The sequence below is a fragment of the Hyperoodon ampullatus genome (genome assembly GCF_949752795.1).
Source record: "Hyperoodon ampullatus genome assembly, chromosome: 2".
NCBI lineage: Eukaryota > Metazoa > Chordata > Mammalia > Artiodactyla > Ziphiidae > Hyperoodon > Hyperoodon ampullatus.
The window spans coordinates 117,331,451-117,354,423 of NC_136915.1; the positions used below are offsets into that span (position 1 = coordinate 117,331,451).

The window sequence follows — 22,973 nt, forward strand, 5'->3', positions numbered from 1 at the left end:
TCTTAGGATGGATGCTCTACACATTAATTTTCAGCCTTTAAAAAAATTGTAACAAACAAGCATTTTAAACTACGAACTTTCCTCTAATTATGTTCCAAATGCATTATACATGTTTTGGTACATAATTCTTTTATTATTCTTTAATTCTAAATATTTTCTAACTTCCATTATTAGTTCCTCTTTGAACCATTGGTTAGATTATCAACTATTTGTAATTTTTCAAGTTCCTTTTTGTGACAATTTCTAGCTTAATTACACTCTGGCCTGAGACTGTGGTCTACATTTTAAGAAAATCCAGTTTTAAGAAAAAATTGAGACCAATTTCATGAGCCATACATAGGTTGTCATTTTTTACATGACCCAAGAGTACTTGAAAAGAATGCTTTACCTCAAACTTTTAAATAGTGTTGCTCAAATTCTCTGTATCTTTAATTCCAGTTCTAGGCCTAGTCTGCCATGTCCCTAGAAAAGGCAGTTGATTCATGAAGTTTTGAACTGGGTCTTTGTGGTGTTGAATCTTTGCTCTGACCAGTGTGCTCACCAGAGGGCAGGGCAGTGTCTGGTCCAAAGAGGTGGTACTGACTTTGTCTTTCAGACCTGAGATCTTCAATGAGGACAGCCAATCACACAGAGGTAAGAGAGTTTGTTTTCCAAGTTTTCTCCCACTTCCAAGAACATCAGCTCACACTCTTTGTGGCGTTTCTCACCGTGTATATTCTAACTCTGGCTGGTAATGTCATCATTGTGACTGTAATCCGCATTGACCATCACCTCCACACCCCCATGTACTTATTTCTAAGTGTCCTCTCCTATCAGAGACTTTCTACTCCCTGGTCATCATCCCTCGCATGCTTTCCAGCCTTGTAGGTCTGAGCCAATCCACTTCCCTGGAGGGCTGTGGGACTCAGCTTTTTTTCTTCCTTGGCTTTGTCATCACCAACTGCCTCCTATTGGCAGTAAAGGGGTATGCTTGCTATGCGGTCATCTGCCACTTTATTACTCGATCATCATGAACTGGAAGGTCTGTGCCAGGCTGGCATCCTCAGTCTGTGCCACGGGGTTCTCACTCTCGCTGGTTCAGGCTGTGGCCATTTTCAGACTGCCCTTTTGCAAGTCACTGATTGAGCATTTTTTCTGCGATGTTCAACCTGTGTTGGACCTGGCCTGTGCTACCGCAATCATCAATGATATCCTGACCTTAATTATCAGCCTCTTGGTCATTACAGGCCCTGCAACCTTCCTCTTCATCTCCTACATCCTCATTATTTCCACCATTCTCAAGATCACCTCAGCTGAGGGCCGGAAGAAGACCTTTGCCATCTGTGCCTCCTACCTCACTGTGGTCATTGTCCACTATGGCTGTGCCTCCACTCCCTACCCCAAGCCCAAGTCAGAGAACACCAAGGATGATCTCAGTGACCTACACTGTCATCACACCTTTACTAAACCCTGTTGTGTATAGTCTAAGAAACAAAGAAGTCCAGGATGCTCTGTGATAGGAAATCCCTTTCCTAAGATGAAATCCCTACCCAAATAGGTGTGCATGCCTTCCAGGAGGAAGCCTATATAGGTAAAGTTAAAGAACCAAGATTTCAGATGATTAGTGAAGTCTCACACATCATGGCCAGGGAGCTGGGGTCTAGCCTCTAATAATTGATTTTCACTTCCCCAACTTTTTGTTAACATAAATAAAAGCAAAAGTCACTCAAAGACACCCATTGGCTGTATTCCAGTAGATAATTACAGGGTCAGAATGTGATCTAGTGTTTATCTCAAGCTTAAATTTAAAGTGACCAATCCACTTTTTAATGTGGTATAAACCACATTAAAATCGCCACTCCACTGAATCCTCTTTTAACATAAATTGGATGCTTGAACAAGTGGTCACTAGGGAGGATATTGTGTAGAAATCTAAGTGTCTTTTGATTTAATAAGATAAGCAAAGCAAAAATATAGATATCTTTTAGGAAATGGGTTTGCAGTGAACTAAAATCCTTCTAGAGAGAATATTTTCAAACATGTGGGACTTCAAAGGAAAGGGAACCATGGAATGGGAAGTGAGGGAGTTAAGTGGAGAGAACTCCTAACTGCATATGATGGGCATGCAGTGCACATGACTTGGTCTGATGCTTCGCTTCTCCTGGCTAGAGATGAGCCACATAAAGAAGTCCCTGCGGGGCTGAAAGAAGGGTTTTCCTCATGGGCAGGATGCACAGCAGGCTCAGAGGAAGAGAAGACTAACAGCTCAGGGAGCAAATTGCTGAAAGAATGCTGTGAAATTGGCTGAAAAGAAAGAAAAGTTAGAAGCAGATCCAAATTGGAGCTTCCTGTGGTAGGAGAGCAAGAGAAGCCAGAAGTACAAGGGGAGGGTCAGGAGGAGCCAAAGAGAGTTTAGAAAAGGTCCTTCAGGTTGGGTCCTCTCCTGCCCTTTTTAAGCTAAGTCACAAAGATAAAGAAAGAGAATTAAATGGAAATATGAAAAGAGTCAGCATAACACCTTTCTGATAAATTAGGTAATTTCATTAGTCCTGAAAACCTGAAAAGAGTCAACAGTAAAGGATTTTGACATGAAAACTTCCATAAAATTAAAGCAACTGAATTAGAAATGGAATAATAAAAGGCGATTTACTGCTCCTCACCTTAAAAATATAAAAAAGAATCAGGGTGAAATTTAGAATCAATTTGTGACACAAGATATGTGTTGAATCAAACTATAATGATCAAAATGGATAATTACTGAGCAAATAAAAATTATTATACTGATCTATTTATTAAAAGATACATAAGATACACATGAGTACACAGTGTTCTCATTATAAAATATTTTTGAAATACAAAGATATCAACATCTCTAAAATCATTGCGCATTTTATAGGCTATGCATGCAAGCACATAAAAATCTAACTTTAAAACAGTTCTGCAGTTCAGTCTACTTTGTAATTCTGAGTTCCCAATCTGCCTGACAGAAAAAAGTCATCTAGTCTTTTTCATGTAAACTGGGGCAATTTAGTAATTAAGTCATTTTATGAGTAAACAATGAAATTCAAGGTCCTGCTCCTGCCCTTTCTTTCCCATTATCCTCTGGGTGAATCAAGTTCTGGTGCAGGTGAGACAGGCTGGACCTGGGACCTGGGACCCTTTGTTACAGTGCTTGAACCTGTACAAAACTCTCGTCCAGCAACAGAATACAAAGAAACTATAAGGGCCTAAAAATAACTGCACACATGGCAGTCAGGCAATTACGAACAGTAAGATACAAAACGACTGGGACTTCCCTGGTGTCACAGTGGTTAAGAATCCACCTGCCAATTCAGGAGACGTGTTCAAACCCTGGTCTGGGAAGATCCCACATGCCTCGGAGCAAATAAGCCCATGCGCCACAACTACTGAGCCTGCGCTCTAGAGCCCGCGAGCCACAACTACTGAGCCCATGTGCCACAACTACTGAAGCCCATGCACCTAGAGCCCATGCTTTTAAACAAGAGAAGCCACCAAAATGAGAAGCTAGCACACCGCAATGAAGAGTTGCCCCCGCTTGCCGCAACTAGAGAAAGTCCGTGAGCAGCAACGAAGACCCAACGCAGCCAAAAATAAATAATATAAATAAAAATAAATTCATAAAAAAAAGATACAAAACGACCAAAAACCCAACTTCCACTTCTGAGGTGTCAAGCAAAAGCAGAGTCCTGCACATGATCCCTGCACAAAGCACCACCAAGTGGGTGCACAGACCACCTAAGCCACCCCTCTGGCTTGACCCAAGGGTCCACCCCTACCCTCACCCCATTTAAGGGACCAGCTCACCCCCACTCAGGAGCGAGCGAGGGGACCTGCTATTTGCTTTCACTCCCTTGTGCCACAACACAAGTCTCAGTAAAGCCTTGCGTGAATTTCTAGTTTGACCTCTTATCAGTTTCTATTGATTAAGGAGTCCAAGAACCCTGGGTTGGTAACAAAGTCTTCTAGTTTTCTTAGCATGGAGGAAGAGGAACCTGATCCATGGTCACTTCCACCTGTCCATGTTGGATTTCTATATAAATACATGAACTCCCGAGGTCATCCTTGTTATCTATTGTGATGACTCTGGTCTTATCATGCTCTTTAATCAATGTGGTTCCTTCACTTCATCTTCCTTGTGACTACTCTAGGTCCACTGGCCCTTTCTCAACCACTGCTTGAGGGCAATTGGACATTCAGTTGCACCCTTGACCCTATAATGGAGTAAATAAGACACAGTGGGGTGTCACCAAGACATCCACTTGGATGTATCACTCAACTTTTCCTGCTCCACCAGGATTCATGTGTTTTCTGAGGCTGGGAAGTGAGTGACATATCTCTTCTGCTTTATCAGTTGCCACCCGTCCTTCCTTACAGCAGGGTAAACCTGGTATCTGCTGGTAGATCGAAGAGTGGGCCTTCCCCAGTATCCAACTAACTCCAGTGTTATCTTCTCCACAAACCTGTATACCTTTATTTTATTTTGGCAGAAAAACCTAAATTCTTCCTAACTCTGCAGTAGTTTACATTATACATTTCACATACAAAGTACTTTCAGTGCTTAGACTTTTGATATTCAAAATTCTTTGTAAACTAAATGTAGCTTTCCTCTCTAGAAAAGTTTGCTAAAGTTAAAAACTATTTCAGCTTTTAAGACAAATGTTTTAGTTATGAGTTTAAAAAAATATTTTTGGAATTCAATTGACCTTTTTTTTCTGGATTTTTTTGGGCTTACCCTTCCCTGGGGCAAACGAAAGTCCTCTGAAACAATGTGAAATATGGAAATACTGTAGAATTTTTATTCTGTTGCATTTATATATTTATTTAATGTGTCAACAACATTAATTATCATAGATTTTTAAAAATGTTTTATTATCTAATAGCAATAGTTACCTGCCATTATTCTTCTTCAGAATATTTTTAGGTGTTTTGCCTGTTTAAATTTTTCATATAAATTTTAGAAGCAGCTTGTTTAACTTACACCCCTCCCCAACGCACACACATACTCAGCACAGTTACATACACACAAGCGAACCAAACTCTGGTATTATTTTATTGAAATCCTATTGCATTTATTAACTAATTTATGAAAAACTAACATTTTAATGATCTTGAGCCTCCATATTAAAAACATAGTATTATTTTCCATTGGTTTAAGTCTCCTTTTGTTTTTTACTTTTTACATTTCAAAGTGATCAACCATGATAACCTAGCTACGATGTCACCATACAAAGATGTACATAGTTATGTCCATAACCATGACTCATTTATTTTGCAAATGGAAGTTTGTACCTCAATATCCCTCACCTATTTCTTTCCTCCTCCTATCCCTTTCCCCTCTGGCAACCATCTGTTTGTTCCCTATGACTCTATTTCTGTTTTGTTATTTCTGTTCATTTGTTTTGCTTTCTAGATTCCACATATAAGTGAAATCATACAGTATGTGCTTAACTTCTTTCACTTAGCATAATACCCTCTAGGTCCATCAATGGTGTCACAAATGGCAAGATTTCATTTTTTATGGCTGAATAATATTCCATTGTAAATATTTACCACATCTTCTTTATCTATTCATCTATTGATGGACACTTAGGTTGCTTCCATATCTTGGCTATTGTAAATAATGCTGTAATGAACACTGGGGGGCATGCAACTTTTCTTTCTTTTTTTTTTTTTTTACCCTTTCTCAAGTAGTAATACATTTTAATCATAAACATATCTTTATAGAGGGAAGTCATTGTCAGAAAAGAGATGTGATTTTCCACATTGAATAGATACAGCTTTGACATTCAGACCCAATTTGATCAGCTATAATCCTGGGAATCTTTCCACAATAGCATGTAGCTTCCCACATCTTCTCTCATATGGTAGAGGCTCATAGAACTGAGACAATTTTGCCACTTAAACAACTTTATTCTCTTAGATAATGCAATGAAAACATGACGTATTATTTAAATAAGTTGGCTGTTTTTTGTATAGGTATGAGCATGTCTTAGGTGATAGATGATAGGGACAAAAATCACACCAATATTCTGAAACTAGTGATAAATGTCAACATTCAACCAAATCCAATCATAATAGATTTAAAGGGACTGTCCAAATTCCTTTATTATACTACATTTTTGCACCCAATATTGTTTGAAATTTATCAACTATCATCTGTGTCTTGCTGATCATTTTTTATGTGGACATGTGCACACCAATGACATTAAGATTGCTAGTAAAATATACAAGTAGGACTGTCTTTGGGGGCCCTTAATTCTACTTCTGATTTTCTTGTTCTAGATGAAATCATGCTGTGTTTGGGGAATTACATAACTGAGTGGGTTTGAATAATTGGTGGATGCATACCTGTGTGGTCACAGCAATATGTTTCCATTAAACACAGCAATATAGACAAGTTTATTGGAAAATAAGAATTCAGTGGTAAACTACAAAAGCAGAAATATGATTATTTTTATCCCAGGATCAGCCTACTTCCAAGGGCCCACTGCATTAGAAACTCACAAATATTAAAGCCGTTGAAGAAGCCAAAAACTGTAATTCATGGAATATCCACAGTAGACACTGCTTAAACTCATTTCATTTCTAAGTAAAGAAAAGGTTCTACCTAAAGTGACTATTTTACATTCTGTTTCATGATTGGTAATTGGTCACATTTTAGAAGTATCTGGAATTACAAGTAGAAATCTTTTTTTTTCCTCTACTTTTAGAATCTTCTTATATCAGTTTTTCCTTATAGATTTCCACTGTGAGAAAAAAAAATTTTAAAGGAACATTCCATGAAAACATACTCTTTGCTTGTTTAATGATCCAAATTTTCTATGAATCTATAGGCATTTTTTCCTGACTTTGCTGAGAGGGAACAAAAAAGTATAGTGGTTTGTCTTCATTTAAAACAAATAAAAATGTTGTTTCCTAACTGAATATGAAACTGTACTGTACCTCTCTTCTCTTACCCGGACTGGTTATTCCCACTTTAAATTGTACAATAAGTTCCATCTTCATTATGGAGCCTTCCTGGATTGATCAAAAAACATTTTGCTTTCTGTCTGGTCTCTTCACCTCCCAAAACTACTTAGTCTTGACAAATAAAATATTAGTTTGCCCATTCATGTATAATTCAGTGCTGCTATTATGTGTGCTATTATATTTGTGTGTGCTACTTCTTTTTTTTTTTATTAGTTTCTGCTTTATAACAAAGTGAATCAGTCATACATATACATCTGTTCCCACATCCCTTCCCTCATGCATCTCCCTCCCTCCCACCCTCCCCATCCCACCCCTCCAGGCGGTCACAAAGCACCGAGCTGATCTCCCTGTGCTCTGCGGCTGCTGCAACTTTTCTAATTAGTGTTTTTGTTTTCTTCTGATAAATACTCAGGAGTGGAATCTCTGGGTCAAATGGTAATTCTATTTTTAATTTTTTCAGGAATCTCCATACTGTTTTCCATAGTGGCTCTACCAATTTACACTTCCATTAACAGTGTATGAGGGTTCCCTTTCCTCCACATTCTCACCACCACTTGTTATTTGTTATCTTTTTGATAATAGCCATTCTGACAGGTGTGAGGTAATGTCTCATTGTGGTTTTGATTTGCATTTCCCTCAGGATTAGTGATGTTGAGCATCTTTTCATGTGCCTGTTGGCCATTTGTATGTCTTCTTTGGAAAAAATGTCTATTCAGGTCTTCTGTCCATTTTCAATTGGGTTGTTTGGTTTTTTTGATGTTGAATTGTATGAGCTTTTTTAAAAATCCCTTATTGGATCTATCATTTGTGAATATCTTCTCTTATTCACCAGGTGGCTTTTTCATTTTGCTGGTAGTTTCCTTCACTGTGCAAAAGCTTTTAAGCTTGATGTGGTCCCATTTATTTATTTTTGCTTTTGTTGCCCTTGCCTGAGGAGACATATCCAAAAAAATATCACTAAGATAAATGTCAAAGGGTTTGCTACCTATGTTTTCCTCTAAAAAGTTTTATGGTTTCAGGTCTTACATTTAAGTCCTTAATCCATTTTGAATTTATTTTTGTGCATGGTATGAGAGAGTAGTCTAGTTTGATTCATTTGCGTGTAGCTGTCCTGTTTTCACAAAACCATTTATTGAAGAGGTTGCCCTCTCCCCATTGTATATTGTATATTGTTTTGTTTGTCATAGATTAATTGCCCATATAAGAGTGGGTTGATTTCTGGGCTCTCTATTCTGTTCCACTGATCTATGTGCCTGTCTTGGTGTCAGTACCATACTGTTTTGATTATTGTAGATTTGTAATATAATTCAAAATCAGGGAGTATGATACCTCAGCTTTACTCTTCTTTCTCAAGATTGTCTTGGCTATTTGGGGTCTTTTTTGTTTCCATATTTTACACATTTTTCTGTTATTTTTCTCTAGAAGTTTTAAAGTTTTATTTTTTACATCTAAGTCAATGATCCATTGTGAGATTTTTGGTAATAAGCTGTGAGATTTAGATCAAGGTTAAATTTTTGCCTACAGATATCCAATTGCTTCAGTTCAATTTTTTTTAAGGGCTACCATCCTCCATTTTGCACATTTGTCAAAAATCAGTTGAGTGTATTTCTGTGCATCAATTTCTGAGTTTTCCACTCTGTTCTAGTGATCTATGTGTCTACTGCTCCACCAATACCACAGTATCTTGATTAAGGTAGCTGTATAGTAAATCTTAATTTTGGGTAGAGTGATTCCTCTCACGTTATTCTTCTTTATCAGGATTATTTTAGTTTAGATCTTTAATCTAAGGCCTGTGCAACTCCATATCAATTTTAGAATAAGCTTGTCTATGTCTACAAAAATGCTTGCCAGGATTTTTACAGGAATTGCATTAAATCTATAGATCAATTTAAGGAAAATTGACAACTTTATAGTGTTGAGTCTTCCAGTTCATGTCCAAAGTATGCTTCTCCATTTAAGTCTTCTTTGATTTTTTTCACCAGCATTTAGTAATTTTTCAGCATACAAATCTTACACATGTTTTGTTAAGCATATACCTAAGTGTTTCATTTTCTTTGGAGAAACTGTAAATCAGTGGTCCCCAACCTTTTTGGCACCAGGGAATGGTTTTGTGGAAGACAATCTTTCCACAGACTGGTGTGTGTGAGGGGATGGTTTTGGGATGATTCAAGTGCATTACATTTATTGTGTACTTTATTTCTATTATTATTACATTGTAATATATAATGAAAGAATTATACAACTCACCATAATGCAGAATCAGTGGGAGCCCTGAGATTGTTTTCACTTGCCACTCACTGACCAGGCTTTGATATGAGCCTGGAAGCAGCCACATCTCTGCTGATGATAATCTGTATTTGCAGCTGCTCCCCAGCACTAGCATCACTGCCTCAGCTCCACTTCAGATCATCAGGCATTAGATTCTCATAAGGAGCACTCAAACTAGATCCCTTGCATGCACAGTTCATAGTAGAGTTTGTGCTCCTATGAGATTCTAATGCCACTGCTGATCTGACAGGAAGTGGAGCTCAGGCAGTAATGTGAGCCATGGGGAGCAGCTGTAAATACAGATGAAGTTTTGCTTTCTCTCCCGCTTCTCACCTCCTGCTGAGCAGCCTGGTTCCTAAAAGGCCATGGAGCGGTAGTGGTCCATGGCCCAGGGGTTGGGGACCCCTGCTGTAAATGATATTGTGCTTTTAATCTTGGTTCCCTCATTTTCACTGTTAGTATATAGAAATGTGATTGATTTTCATATGTTGATACTGTATGTTGTAACCTTATCTAACTCACTAGTTCTAGGAAGTTTTTTTGTTTTATTTTGTTTTTGCAAATACCTTGGGTCTTTCTACATAGATAATAATGTCACCCACATAAATAGGGGCAGTTTTACATCTTCCTTTCTGACCTATATGCCTTTTATTTCCTCTTTGTGTCTTATTGCAGTGGGCAGAACTTCTATTACCATGTTAAATAAGAGTGGTGAGAGCAGATATCCTTGCCTTGCCCCTGATTTTAGGGAGGAAGCATTCAGTCTTTCACCATTAAGTATGATCCTATTGATTTTTTTTGATATGCTCTTTATCAAACTGAGATAATTCCCTTCGATTCTTAACTTACTAAGAGTTTTTGTCATATATGCGTGCTGGATTTTGTCAAATGTTTCTCTCTGTAAAGTTGATATAATTATACATTATTTCACAGGAGTGGCATATTTATTTAAAAAAAAAAGAGGAACAGGAAACATCTAAGTGACTACATAACAACAGGAGCTTCTTATTTGAAAGATCCTTGTTAGAAGAGGGAGCTTCAAGAACTCAGCAGCTAGTATCAACCTATTCTTCCACTGTCAGCTCTTTGCCAAATTACTGAAAGGGGAGAGAAAATTAGCCTTTGAGGCCATGTTGAGTAGTATTTCCTGACAAGTTTTTCAGTTCTACATACAAAACAAATTTAGCCATTTCCTTCCATCTCCACTGAAACTGCTCCTATACAGAAACAATCTTCTCTCATTATCTACTCTCCTTGTTTATTCTTATTCTTTTTCAATCAATTCTTTACACAACAGCCAAAGTTATATTTTAAAGATGAAAATCAGATCATGCTCTTACCCTAATTAAAAATACCCAATGGATTCCCATTGTATTTGGAATATAATTTACTCTCCTCATGATGACCTATAGGCCCTACCTGTCCTTGTCACTCCATGTCATTAAGAATGACCTCATCTCTTATGTCTAACCTCTTACCTACTAGTCCGGTAACTATCAACATAGGTTTATTCCCACTTAGGAACTTTATACTTGTTATTCCTTCAGTCTAGAGTGCTCTTTTTCTCCAGATTCCCATTCATTCATTTGTGCATGTTCATTCTCTATCATTCAAACCTCAACTAAAATGAGAAGTAATCTTTAAGGATTCCTTCCTTGATCACTTCATCTATTGTAATGCCCACCAATGTGGGCACTCTATTAGGTGTTTTATGGTTTTTTTTGGTTTTTTGGTTTTTTTTAGCACTTATCACTACCTAAAACAAAACAGGAAGGTTGAAAATAAGGGATGGAAAACTGTATTCCAGGCAAAATACCAAACAGAGGAGAGCAAAAATCACTAACAAAAACAAACAAGCAGTGAACAAAGCAAAGTTCCTGCTTTCACAGAACTTATTTTCCAAGAGAAACATAGATGATTTTAAAAGTATATAAGTTATATGAAATGTTATTTTGGGAAGTGATGTTGTTTGGAGAAAAAGCAAAAGGACAAAAGGACAAAAGGATAGTCATTCCTGGCAGCATGAAACAGTAGCCCATTTAGATCAGGTGGTCAGGAAAGGTGATGTTTGAGTAGAAGAATGAATGAAGGAGTGAGTGAGCCACATAGAATGTGGGGAAGAGTGCTCCAAGCTAAGATAAGATCTAGGGAGAGGTTAACCTTGGCATGTGTGAGGAACAAAAAATAGGCCAGTGTGGCTGGAAGGTAATGACCAAGGCAATTAAGGGGAAGATTGAAACTGTGGTCTTATAAGCTATGGTAAGGACTTTGAATTTTATTCTAAGAGGGTTAAAAATTCATTGTAGAGCCATCTGAGCAAAGGGGCTACCTGATTTGATTTAGACATTAAAATCTTTACTCTGACTGCTACTGTAATCAACCCCCAGACCCAAAGGAGAAGCAGGGAGAGGCCAGTCAGGACCTTGCTGCTGTGGTCCAAGTTAGAGGTGATGGCAGCTTGGAACAAAGTGTCCCTTTGAGTGAAGAGTTTATCGGTTCAGTTGGGGACATGTTCTATTTGAGATGCTGAGCAGATATTCAAGAAGAGAAAATGGGATGACTGTTGAACATACAACTTTGGATTTTGGAAAGAAATATGGAGTGGAGATTTAAGTTTGTGAATTTTTTAAAGCCAGAAGAGGAAGTGATCAGTAGGTTGCAACTGTAAATACAGAAGTGGTTTGTGGCTGAAACTTGAGGTAGTCCAACATCATGAGATTGAGGAGAAAAGAGAAATGACATTGGAAGGGGAAAATATGAAAACTAAAAAAGTGTGTGTCCTGGAAACGACATGAAAAGAGATTTCCGAGTAAGAGAAATGAGTCAATTGGGTCCAATGCTGCCAATATGCCAAGTACGTTGTGTTAGAATTGATTGTTAGATTTGGCAATATGAGGTTTTCGGTCTCATTGAAAAAAAATCTGTATGAGAGATGGTGATAAAATCCTGTTTCGTGTGAATTCAAGAGAACAAAGGAGAGAAACTGAAGACAATGAAATTCCTTCAAAGAGTTTTGATGTAAAAGGGAGCAAATAAATGAGCCCGTAGCTGGGGAAGGATATGGGATCACAGGGAGGTTGTTTTTGTTGGCCTTTATGTTTGTTCTTTTAGGATGAGGAAAATTACAAGCAAATAAGTTTGTAAATGAAAGTGATCTAATGTAAATTTGATGATTCAAAAGACATAGAGGAAAACTGCTAAAGCAAAGTCCTGAGTAAGGGAAAGGGGATTGGGGTGCAGTGCACAAGTGCATAGATGGTCTTGTTAGAAGTACATGGAGTGCTCCGCACAGTGAGAGAACACAAGGATTGGTACTGAGCACAGATGCACATGGTTGGGTTGATGTGTTGGTGGGACTACATGGAAGATCTCTCCTAACTGCTTTAATTGTTCTTAATGAAATAGAAACTAAAGTCATGTGCTTAAAAAAGGATAAGGAAGAATCTTTGGAAGTTAGAGAATAGAAAAGAATGTGTGAAAAGATGCAAAGAGGGTGAGAGAAAAAATGGTAGGCAGGAATACAGAGGGGTTCCCCAGTAACATCAAGACCCCACTTAGTGTTAAATGTCATAACTTCTAAGTAAGACCAGTTACCATAAGAATATATTTTCCACCAGTGAAGTTCAGCTGCATGGGTGCTCTGCACAAGAGGAAAATTTGATTTAACCAAAATTGGTATTATGCCAGGTAAGATAGGGGCACGTGAATTAAAGGTGAATGCAATGAAATGATAGTCTGTGGAATTTTAACAGGGTAGGGAGGACAGAAGGGGGAAGTAACATGGAACTTTGAAAATGACAGAAATAAACATAGATATAAAATGTAGAGCTTTATAAATTGAGGAATTATTTAGATTAAGATACCAGTGAGAATGAACTGGAAAGATAAGTGATGAAAATAATAGTTCTTTAGAAAATATAAGGGAAGAAGATATCTCATTCCTAAATGAAACAAAACAGATCAAATACATGGAAATAGAAAATACTCATTTTCTACATGAAGAATATTTTAAAACCCTACTGAAACACACAAAAGAAGACAAACATTACCATTTAAATCTTGCTTTGGGTAGAAAGCCTCAGTATTATAGACTAAAGATGCTTATTAAATTTCTGTGAATACAATGAGAATTCAATAAAAATACCATTAATTGTTAAATATGAGAATAACTGGGGAAATTCCAAAGAAGAATAATTGAGGGGGGAGGGGCAGATTTAGCATACGGTAGCATAATGTAGTAAAAATATGAGACGTTTTTATTATTCGATATATGGTGTTGAGACAATGGCCTAGTTATGGGTAATAATAAAAGGTGCATCTGATTTCATTTTAAGAAGTACATCTTTGTTTCTTACAGCCAGTTTGATTCCAGATGAATCAAACACTGAAACATAAAAAGTATAGAAGACATGGGTACTTAAAAAAATAATGTTGGAGTTAGGAAGGCCTTGATAAACACATAAATAAAATGCTAATAAAATTTCAAACTCACAAACTCAGTAATAATGGTAAACAGAAGAAAAATACTGCAACATGTATAATAAAAGGCATATTTCCTTATTATAGAACTCTTACAAGAAAATGATGATAGAATATGAAAAATGAGCAAGATATGTAAATGGACATTCACAGCAAATTAAGTACAAATGATTAATAAGTATATGAAAAGTGTGTAAATTAATACATCTTATTTTGGTTTCAGTTTGGTAATAGTTATCAAGTTTTTGAATGCACATATCACTAACTAAGAAGTATTACTTTCAGGAATGTATCTTATAGATGTGCTCTCAAAAGTGTACAATTATATATGAACTTAATATATAAAGTGATTTTCTTTATAATACCCTTTAAAAATGCCAAAAACTTCAAACAGCCTAAATATTCATGGATATTTAGAATAGGGTAAATAAATTATGTTATAATCTTACTATATGCAATTGTTCAAATGAATGATAAAAACCTTCATGTATTGTTTTGTAAAGATATCTCAAATGTATTGGTATGTGAAAAAGCAAGTCATATAACAGTACACAGAATACAGTCCATTTGGATTACAAAAAAGGGGACACACACACACACACACACACACACACACTCACAGGTATATGCAGACAACAGTCCTAAATTCTATTTAGTAGGCTTAGTTTTATTTTATTTTATTATTTTATTATTTTTTTATATTAAACTAAAGCCTGTTTGACTGTTTTGCATACAACTCCATCTGCTTTATTTGTTCAAGACAGGATGTTGCTCAACTGTTTGATAGCTTTGTCCAAAAGGAAGAGTGCACCACGCTTACATGGTCAGAGAAACAAAGCAGCTACAGATGTATGTGTATGTTGTTGTGAATGTGTGTGCTTGTGTGTGTGTATTTATGTGTGTGTTTAAAATTGGAGAACCACGTCAACCAAAATTGGTGTTTCCAAAAAGTGATAGAATGTAATGAAAAGTTCATCCCCTTTGCAATATTTTCAATATTAATTTCAACACCTAATTACAATTTTCAGAGCTTTTCTAAAGTGAATTAGTCTATCTTTTTGAATTTTATTTTATTTATTTTTTTATACAGCAGGTTCTTATTAGTCATCCATTTTATACACATCAGTGTATACATGTCAAACCGAATCTCCTAATTCATCCCACCACCACCCCCAACCCCCGCCACTTTCCCCCCTTGGTGTCCATACATTTGTTCTCTACATCTGTGTCTCAATTTCTGCCCTGCAAACTGGTTCATCTGTACCATTTTTCTAGGTTCCACATACATGCATTAATATATGATATTTGTTTTTCCCTTTCTGACTTCCTTCACTCTGTATGACAGTCTCTAGATGCATCCACGTCTCTACAAATGACCCAATTTCATTCTTTTATATGGCTGAGTAATATTCCATTGTATATATGTACCACATCTTCTTTATCCATTCATCTGTCAATGGGCATTTAGGTTGCTTCCATGACCTGGCTATTGTAAATAGTGTTGCAATGAACACTGGGGTGTATGTGCCTTTCTGAATTATGGTTTCCTCCAGGTATATGCCCAGTAGTGGGATTGCTGGGTCATATGGTAATTCTATTTTTAGTTCTTTAAGGAACCTCCATACTGTTCTCCATAGTGGCTGTATCAATTTACATTCCCACCAACAGTTCAAGAGGGTTCCCTTTTCTCCACACCCTCTCCAGCATTTGTTGTTTGTAGATTTTCTGATGATGCCCATTCTAACTGGTGTGAGGTGATACCTCATTGTAGTTTTGATTTGCATTTCTCTAATAATTACTGATGTTGAACATCCTTTCATGTGCTTCCTGGCCATCTGTATGTCTTCTTTGGAGAAATGTCTATTTAGGCCTTCTGCCCATTTTTCGATTGAGTTGTTTGTTTTTTTTAATATTGAGTTGCATGAGCTGTTTATATATTTTGGAGATTAATCCTTTGTCCGTTGCTCCATTTGCAAATATTTTCTCCCATTCTGAGGGTTGTCTTTTCGTCTTGTTTATGGTTTCCTTTGCTGTGCAAAAGCTTTGAAGTTTCATTAGGTCTCATTTGTTTATTTTTGGTTTTATTTCCATTACTCTAGGACGTGGATCAAAAAAGATCTTGCTGTGATTTTTGTCAAAGAGTGTTCTTCCTATGTTTTCCTCTAAGAGTTTTATAGTGTCCCATCTTACATTTAGGTCTCTAATCCATTTTGAGTTTATTTTTGTGTATGGTGTTAGAGAGTGTTCTAATTTCATTCTTTCACATGTAGCTGTCCAGTTTCCCCAGCACCAATTATTGAAGAGACTGTCTTTACTCCACTGTATATCCTTGCCTCCTCTGTCAGAGATTAGTTGACCAAAGGTGCGTGGGTATATCTTTGGGCTTTCTATGTTGTTCCATTGATCTATATTTCTGTTTTTGTGCCAGCACCATATTGTCTTGATTCCTGTAGCTTTGTAGTAGTCTGAAGTCAGGGAGTCTGACTCTTCTAGCTCCGTTTTTTTCCCTCAAGACTGCTTTGGCTATTCTGGGTCTTTTTTGTCTCCACAAATTTTAAGATTTTTTGTTCTAGTTCCATAAAAAAGGCCATTGGCAATCTGATAGGGATTACATTGAATCTGTAGATTGCTTTGAGTAGTAGAGTCATTTTCATAATATTGATTTTTCCAATCCAAGAACATGGTATATCTCTCCATCTCTTGGTTTCATCTTTAACTTATTTCACCAGTGTCTTATAGTTTTCTGCATACAGGTCTTTTGTCTCCCTAGATAGGTTTATTCCTAGGTATGTTATTCTTTTTGTTGCAGTGGTAAATGGGAGTGTTTCCTTAATTTCTCTTTCAGATTTCTCATCATTATTGTATAGGAATGCAAGAGATTTCTGTGCATTAATTTTGTATCCTGCTACTCTACCAAATTCATTGATTAGCTCTAGTAGATTTCTGGTGGCATCTGTAGGATTCTCTATGTATAGTATCATGTCATCTGCAAAGAGTAACAGCTTTACTTCTTCTTTTCCAATTTGTATTCTTCTTATTTCTTTTTCTTCTCTGACTGCCATGGCTAGGACTTCCAAAACTATGTTGAATAATAGTGGTGAGAGTGTGCAACCTTGTTTTGTTCCTGATCTTAGAGGAAATGATTTCAGTTTTTCACCATTGAGAATCATGTTTGCTGTGGGTTTGTCATATATGGCCTTTATTATGTTGAGGTAGGTTCCCTCTATGACTACTTTCTGGAGAGTTTTTATCATAAATGAGTGTTGAATTTTGTCAAAAGCTTTTTCTGCATCTATTGAGATGATTATATGGTTTTTATCCTTCAATTTGTTAATATGGTGTCTCACATTGGTTTGCGTGTACTGAAAAATCCTTGCATCCCTGGGATAAATCCCACTTGATCATGGCGTATGATCCTTTTAATGTGTTGTTGGATTTGTTTGCTATTATTTTGTTGAGGATTTTTGTATCTGTATTCATCAGTGATATCGGTCTGTAATTTTCTTTTTTTGTAGTATCTTTTTCTGGTTTTGGCATCAGGGTGATGATGGCCTCATAGAATGAGTTAGTGAGTGTTCCTTCCTCTACAATTTTTTGGAAGAATTTGAGAAGGATGGGTATTAGCTCTTCTCTAAATGTTTGATAGAATTCACCTGTGAAGCCATCTGGTCCTGGACTTTTCTTTGTTGGAAGATTTTTAATCACAGTTTCAATATCATTATGTGTGATTGGTCTGTTCATATTTTCTATTTCTTCCTGGTTTAGTCTTGGAAGGTTATACCTTTCTATGAATTTGTCCATTTCTTCCAGGTTGTCCATTTTATTGGCATAGAGTTGCTTGTAGTAGTCCGGTTTCGTTTTAGATATGGCAAGGATTAGTAATTTATATAAAAAATTCTGGGTATTTTAGACTTGAACAAATATGCAAATATACTGAGAATAATAGGTTTCTTATCATTGGGAAAAGAAGTGAGAAATGGGGAACACTAGAACACACTCTGAGATATTAGTTTAGAATTGGTGGTATCATTATAAAATCATGGTAATTAAGATATAAATATTAATACACCCCCCATTTTCTAGCTTTAGAGTCTAAAATTAAATATATAGCAGGGCCAATAAGTACACCTAGCACCCAGATCTTGGTTTCTAAATACAATTCTCCACTAAAAGATACCATAGCTTCTCAGATAAATGGCTGATTCCAGGGACAGTGCAGGGAAAGTACAAGATGAGCCTGGAACGTCTCTATCTTGAGGTTAAAGAAGTGCTCAAAGAAGAGACTGGTGGTTGCCAGAGATGGGGGCTAGGGGAAGGGTGGATGAAATGGGTGAATGGGGTCCAAAGGTATAAACTTCCAGTTATAAAATAAGTCAGCCATGGGGATGTAATGTACAGCATGGTGACTATAATTAATAATACTGTATTGCATATTTGAAAGTTATGAAGAGATTAAGTCTTAAAAGTTCTCATCACAAGAAAAAAAGAATTTATAATTAGGTATGGTGATGGATTTTAACTAGACTTATCATGGTGAACATTTCATAACATATACAAATACCAAATTATTATACTGTACACCTGAAACTAATATAATGTTATATATCAATTATACCTCAATTGAAAATAAAACTACTCAAAGAATAATGGAGACATGTCAAAAGAACAAAGGAGCCAAACGAATGCAGTTTCCACTTGCCAATTCTGTGATGATTTGAACATCAACATAAATAATGTTAACAGTAATTAACATTATCTCATAGTATCTATATTATCTAAGTCTACTAGTATCTAAATAGTACCTCTTTCTTACAGAATATCAGTCTATAGGAGAAATGATGGAGTTAGGAAATCATCAATGGATCCTAAAGCTAGAGCGTGAAAGTTTGATGAGGAACAGGATATTAATCTCAATATATCACTCTACAAATTATATATATAAAAAGGTAAAATAATAACTTTACAATGGAGAAACCTAGTGGACACCACCTTAAACAAGTTAACATCACTAATATTAGGACAAATTGACATCACGTGGTTCCTGGTATGATGCACTGAGAATGATACAATATCACTTTCATGATATTCTTACTAAAAATTCAAAATTTAAATCTAGTCATGAAGGATATTAAATCAAAGTAAGTACAAAGAAGGGAAAGAAGTGAAACAGAATCAAAGATAAGTGCAAGGAGAAAATTATGAACTCTTCAGATAAATTCAAACTGAGAGACATTCCATAAAATACCTGGCCTGTACTTTTCAGAAGTATCAAGGAAGAGAATGACAAAGAAATGTAAGGTACTGTTTCAGATAAAAAGGCACTAGAGAAACAGGAAAACAAATATGCAAAGAGTAATCTTGGATTGGATACTAAAATACAAAAAAAAATTTAGCTATAAAGGACATTATGACATAATGGGTAATTTAAATATTATTTGTGGATTAGGTAATAGTATTGTATTTGATATTAATATATATGTGTATGTGGCTCTCTCTGTATATATATACATATACACTGATTTTTAGTAATTATACTGTGATTACCTAAGATAATGAGCTTCTTCCTAGGGAATACACACTAAAATATTTAGGAGTAAAGTGACACAATTGCTTCAACTTACTTTCAAGTGATTTGGAAAAATGTTAGATAGATAGATAGATATAGATAGATTATAGATGAAAGAAAGAGAATGACACAGTAAGTGGGACAAAATGTGAATAATTGGGGTATCGGACAAAGACATTTAGGAGTTTTTATAGTACTCTTGCAACTTTTCTATAAGTCTGAAATTGTATATTTGAAAAGTTTCAAAAAAGTGAAAAAAATATTAAAATTTCTTTATAGATATTTGTGCAGGAAAGGGTTAAATCAGCAGGCCTGGGCTGCTCAAACCCTGCACATTCCCAAGAAAGGCTTGTGTTTAGGACTGGACCTCGGCCAGCTCATGGGAGAGGAGCTCTGAGCTCTTGAATTAATTCTGCTTGATAAGTGTTTTGATATGTCAGAGGCCTTGAACCACAGATATTTGTTTGATCAGATCATTTATGCTAAAAGTGTAATTTATGGTGAACATCTGTTTTTGTTCTAAAGGGCTGGAGTCTGAGTACCTGAGGTCAGTAATGCAGGTTATTACATGCCTAACATGACTGACTCCCAGTAAAAAGCCTGACAGCAAGGCTCAGGTGAGCTTCCCTGGTCAAAAACACTTTGCACCTATGGTCACTTGGCATTGTTGCTGAGAAAGTTACTCATGTCCATGTGACTCCCCTGGGGGAGGACACTTGGAAGTTTATGCTTGTTTCCTCCTAGACTTTGCCCCCATGGACCTTTTTTCCCTTTGTTAATTTTAATGTGTACCCTTTTGCTGTAATAAACTATAACCATGACTGTAACAGTTTTTCTGTACCCTGTGAATCCTTCTAAGAGAATCACCTAGCTGGATAGTGATCTTGAGGACTGACAACAAAAATTAAAGCATTTAAATAAATAGAGAGAGAGCCTATATCAGTTCATCCCTAATGATTTTTTAGTTTAATGCAATTTCAAAAACCTGATCTAAAATTTGTATGGAAAGGTAAAGATCCAGCTACATAAAAATAAAAGAAGATAAGAGGGGTTGATCTCCCTGATAACTAAGATTTATTATAAAGTTATAGTTGTTAAGATAGTGTAATCTGGGTACATGGAATAAAACTGACCAATGGAGCAGAATGGAGTGGCTAAACTGACCAATGCTTATAAAGATTTATAATGTATGACAGAGATAAAATTGTAGACCAGTGGGGAAAGGAAGGACTTTTCAAACAGCTGATAGAACTGGTTATCCAGTTGAAAAAAGAAAAATGAATTTGGACATCTATCTTACCTCATACACAAAAATCAAATCCAAATGGATTTAAATATGAAAAGTATATTAATAGGCTTAGAAGAAAATAAAAGAGACTATTCTGACACTGAGGTAGACATTTCTTTTTCCAAGCAAGATGCAAAAGTGCTAACAAAAAAGACAAGAATGATAAATTTGACTCCATTAAAATAACTTTCGTTCAATAAAAAGCACCATAAAGAAGTGAAAAGACAAGCCACAAAGTGGTAGAAAATATTTATATAACATATTAAGGACATGAACAAGTATTTTGCAGAAGACAAAACAGTCATGGCCAATAAACTTTGAAAAGATGTTCAACCTCTTGTTATTCAGGAAAATGTAAATTAAAACCACAACCATGTCACACCTCCTAGTTTGACAGAAATTAGCAAGTCTAATAACAAGGATAAAAGGGTGTAGATCAACTGGAACTTCTCTTATTCTTCACTTGTCACAGTGTAAATTGGTACAACCACTACAAAATTCGATTTCGTATTATCTTGTAAAGTTGAAACTTTTTATGTCCCATGAGCAAGTAATTTATCAAAAGGATATAAACCTTAGAGGAACTAGTGCACATTTAATCAAGAAAGTATGCAGTAAAATATTTGAAACATTACAATTTATAATAACAAAAATCTGGAAACAACCCCATTATCCCTCACCAGGACAATGGACAAAAAACACTGCAGTATATTCACATGATGGAATAGAGTAAGGCAGTTAAATTAATAAACTATAGCTCCATTCTGGATCTTAGAAAAGGAACACTGAATTTTTTAAAAAACAAGTCTCAAAAAACTGTATACAGTATATCATTTTTATAAAGCTCAAGAACAGAACTAAAAAATGTATTGTTTAAACACACATACACATATAATAAAGGTATAAAATAAGTAAGATGAAAATAAACATAAAAATCAGGATAGTAGTAACTGTTGGGGGTGAGGGTGAGGGTAGGGGGGTGCAGTGAAAAGAGATAAGGAAGTGGGAAAAATGAGAATTACCTAAGTGATTCCTGAGTTGAGTAGTTCTTGAGTCGAGTGATGGGATTCCAAATGTTATATTGTTATGCATCTCGACATATTTTAAACATAGTGTTTTGTAAGTATGTTATATTAAATATGATAAATATTTTTTAAAGAAAGATCATAACATACACCAAACATAACATATACAAAAGCCTATAGGCAAATCGCAACCAGTAGCTTCAAAATCTTCTTTTCAGCCTAGGCAGAGTTTTGTTAATTTTGAAATTGTTTAGAACTTTGGTTTGCCTTTCCAGTTATCATGTAATGCACTAAATATATACCTATTTCACTTTCTAATCATTAATGTCATCTCAAGTGTCTAACGTTAGATTAGCAGAAGATCTAGATTCTTCCTTTGTTTTTGGTGGTGGTGGGGGGGGAGGAGTTGTTCACATTTCCCCTTCATTTTTCCAAGAATCCCCGGAACTTAAGCATTTCAAAAAGAGTGGTCAGGAAGGAACAAAATTGGGTCATTTGTAGGACATGGATGGACCTAGAGACTGTCATACAGAGTGAAGTAAGTCAGAAAGAGAAAAACAAATATTATATATTAATGCATATATGTGGAAGCTAGAAAAATGGTACAGATGAACCGGTTTGCAAGGCAGAAATAGAGATACAGATGTATAGAACAAACATATGACACCAAAGGGGGAAAGAGGGTGAGTGGGATGAATTGGGAGATTGGGATTGACATATATACACTAATATGTATAAAATAGATAACTAATGAGAACCTGCTGTATAGCACAAGGAACTCCGCTTTGGGGTACAGTAGAAACTAACAACATTGTAAAACAACTATACCCCAATTAAAAAAAAAAAAAACCTTATCATTGAGTGGCAAATGAAAACAAACTCAGAGCTTCCACTGATTATGCATTATGGTGAGTTGTATAATTATTTCATTATATATTACAATGTAATAATAATAGAAATAAAGTGCACAATAAATGTAAAAAAAAAATTTAATATTCCTCAGAACTAAAAAAAAAAAAAAAAAAAGAGTGGTCAGGTTTACAGAAACATCTAAGTAGGGAGAGCCTGGAGTTTGGTTAGTCTAATTTTTATTTTGTTTCCTGTTTCCCTTTGAGGACAGCGAACCTAAACGGTTCAAGAGAAGATCCTGGTCATTTGCTAATTCACTATAGCAAATAGACTGTATTTTCAAAAACTGGATGCAGTATCTCCCATTCCATATGCTCTCCTATTAGTGTGCTGCACCCCCATTGCAAAGCAAAGTCTGTACCCCTCCCCTTGAGACTGGGCACGTCTCTGTGACTGACTGGACAATTATGGTGGTGTGAAAGTCATGCTGTGACACCCTGACTTTTGAGACCAGGACATAAAGGATCAT

At 36.0% G+C, this 22,973-nt stretch overlaps 1 pseudogene across 1 annotated transcript; it reads left to right on the top strand.

The window, feature by feature from the left end:
- The first annotated feature begins 609 nt into the window (after positions 1–609).
- Positions 610–1,496, top strand: LOC307068281 (olfactory receptor 10J1-like; annotated as a pseudogene). Its single transcript has one exon. The product of its transcript is annotated as an olfactory receptor 10J1-like (transcript).
- Positions 1,497–22,973: the final 21,477 nt, after the last annotated feature.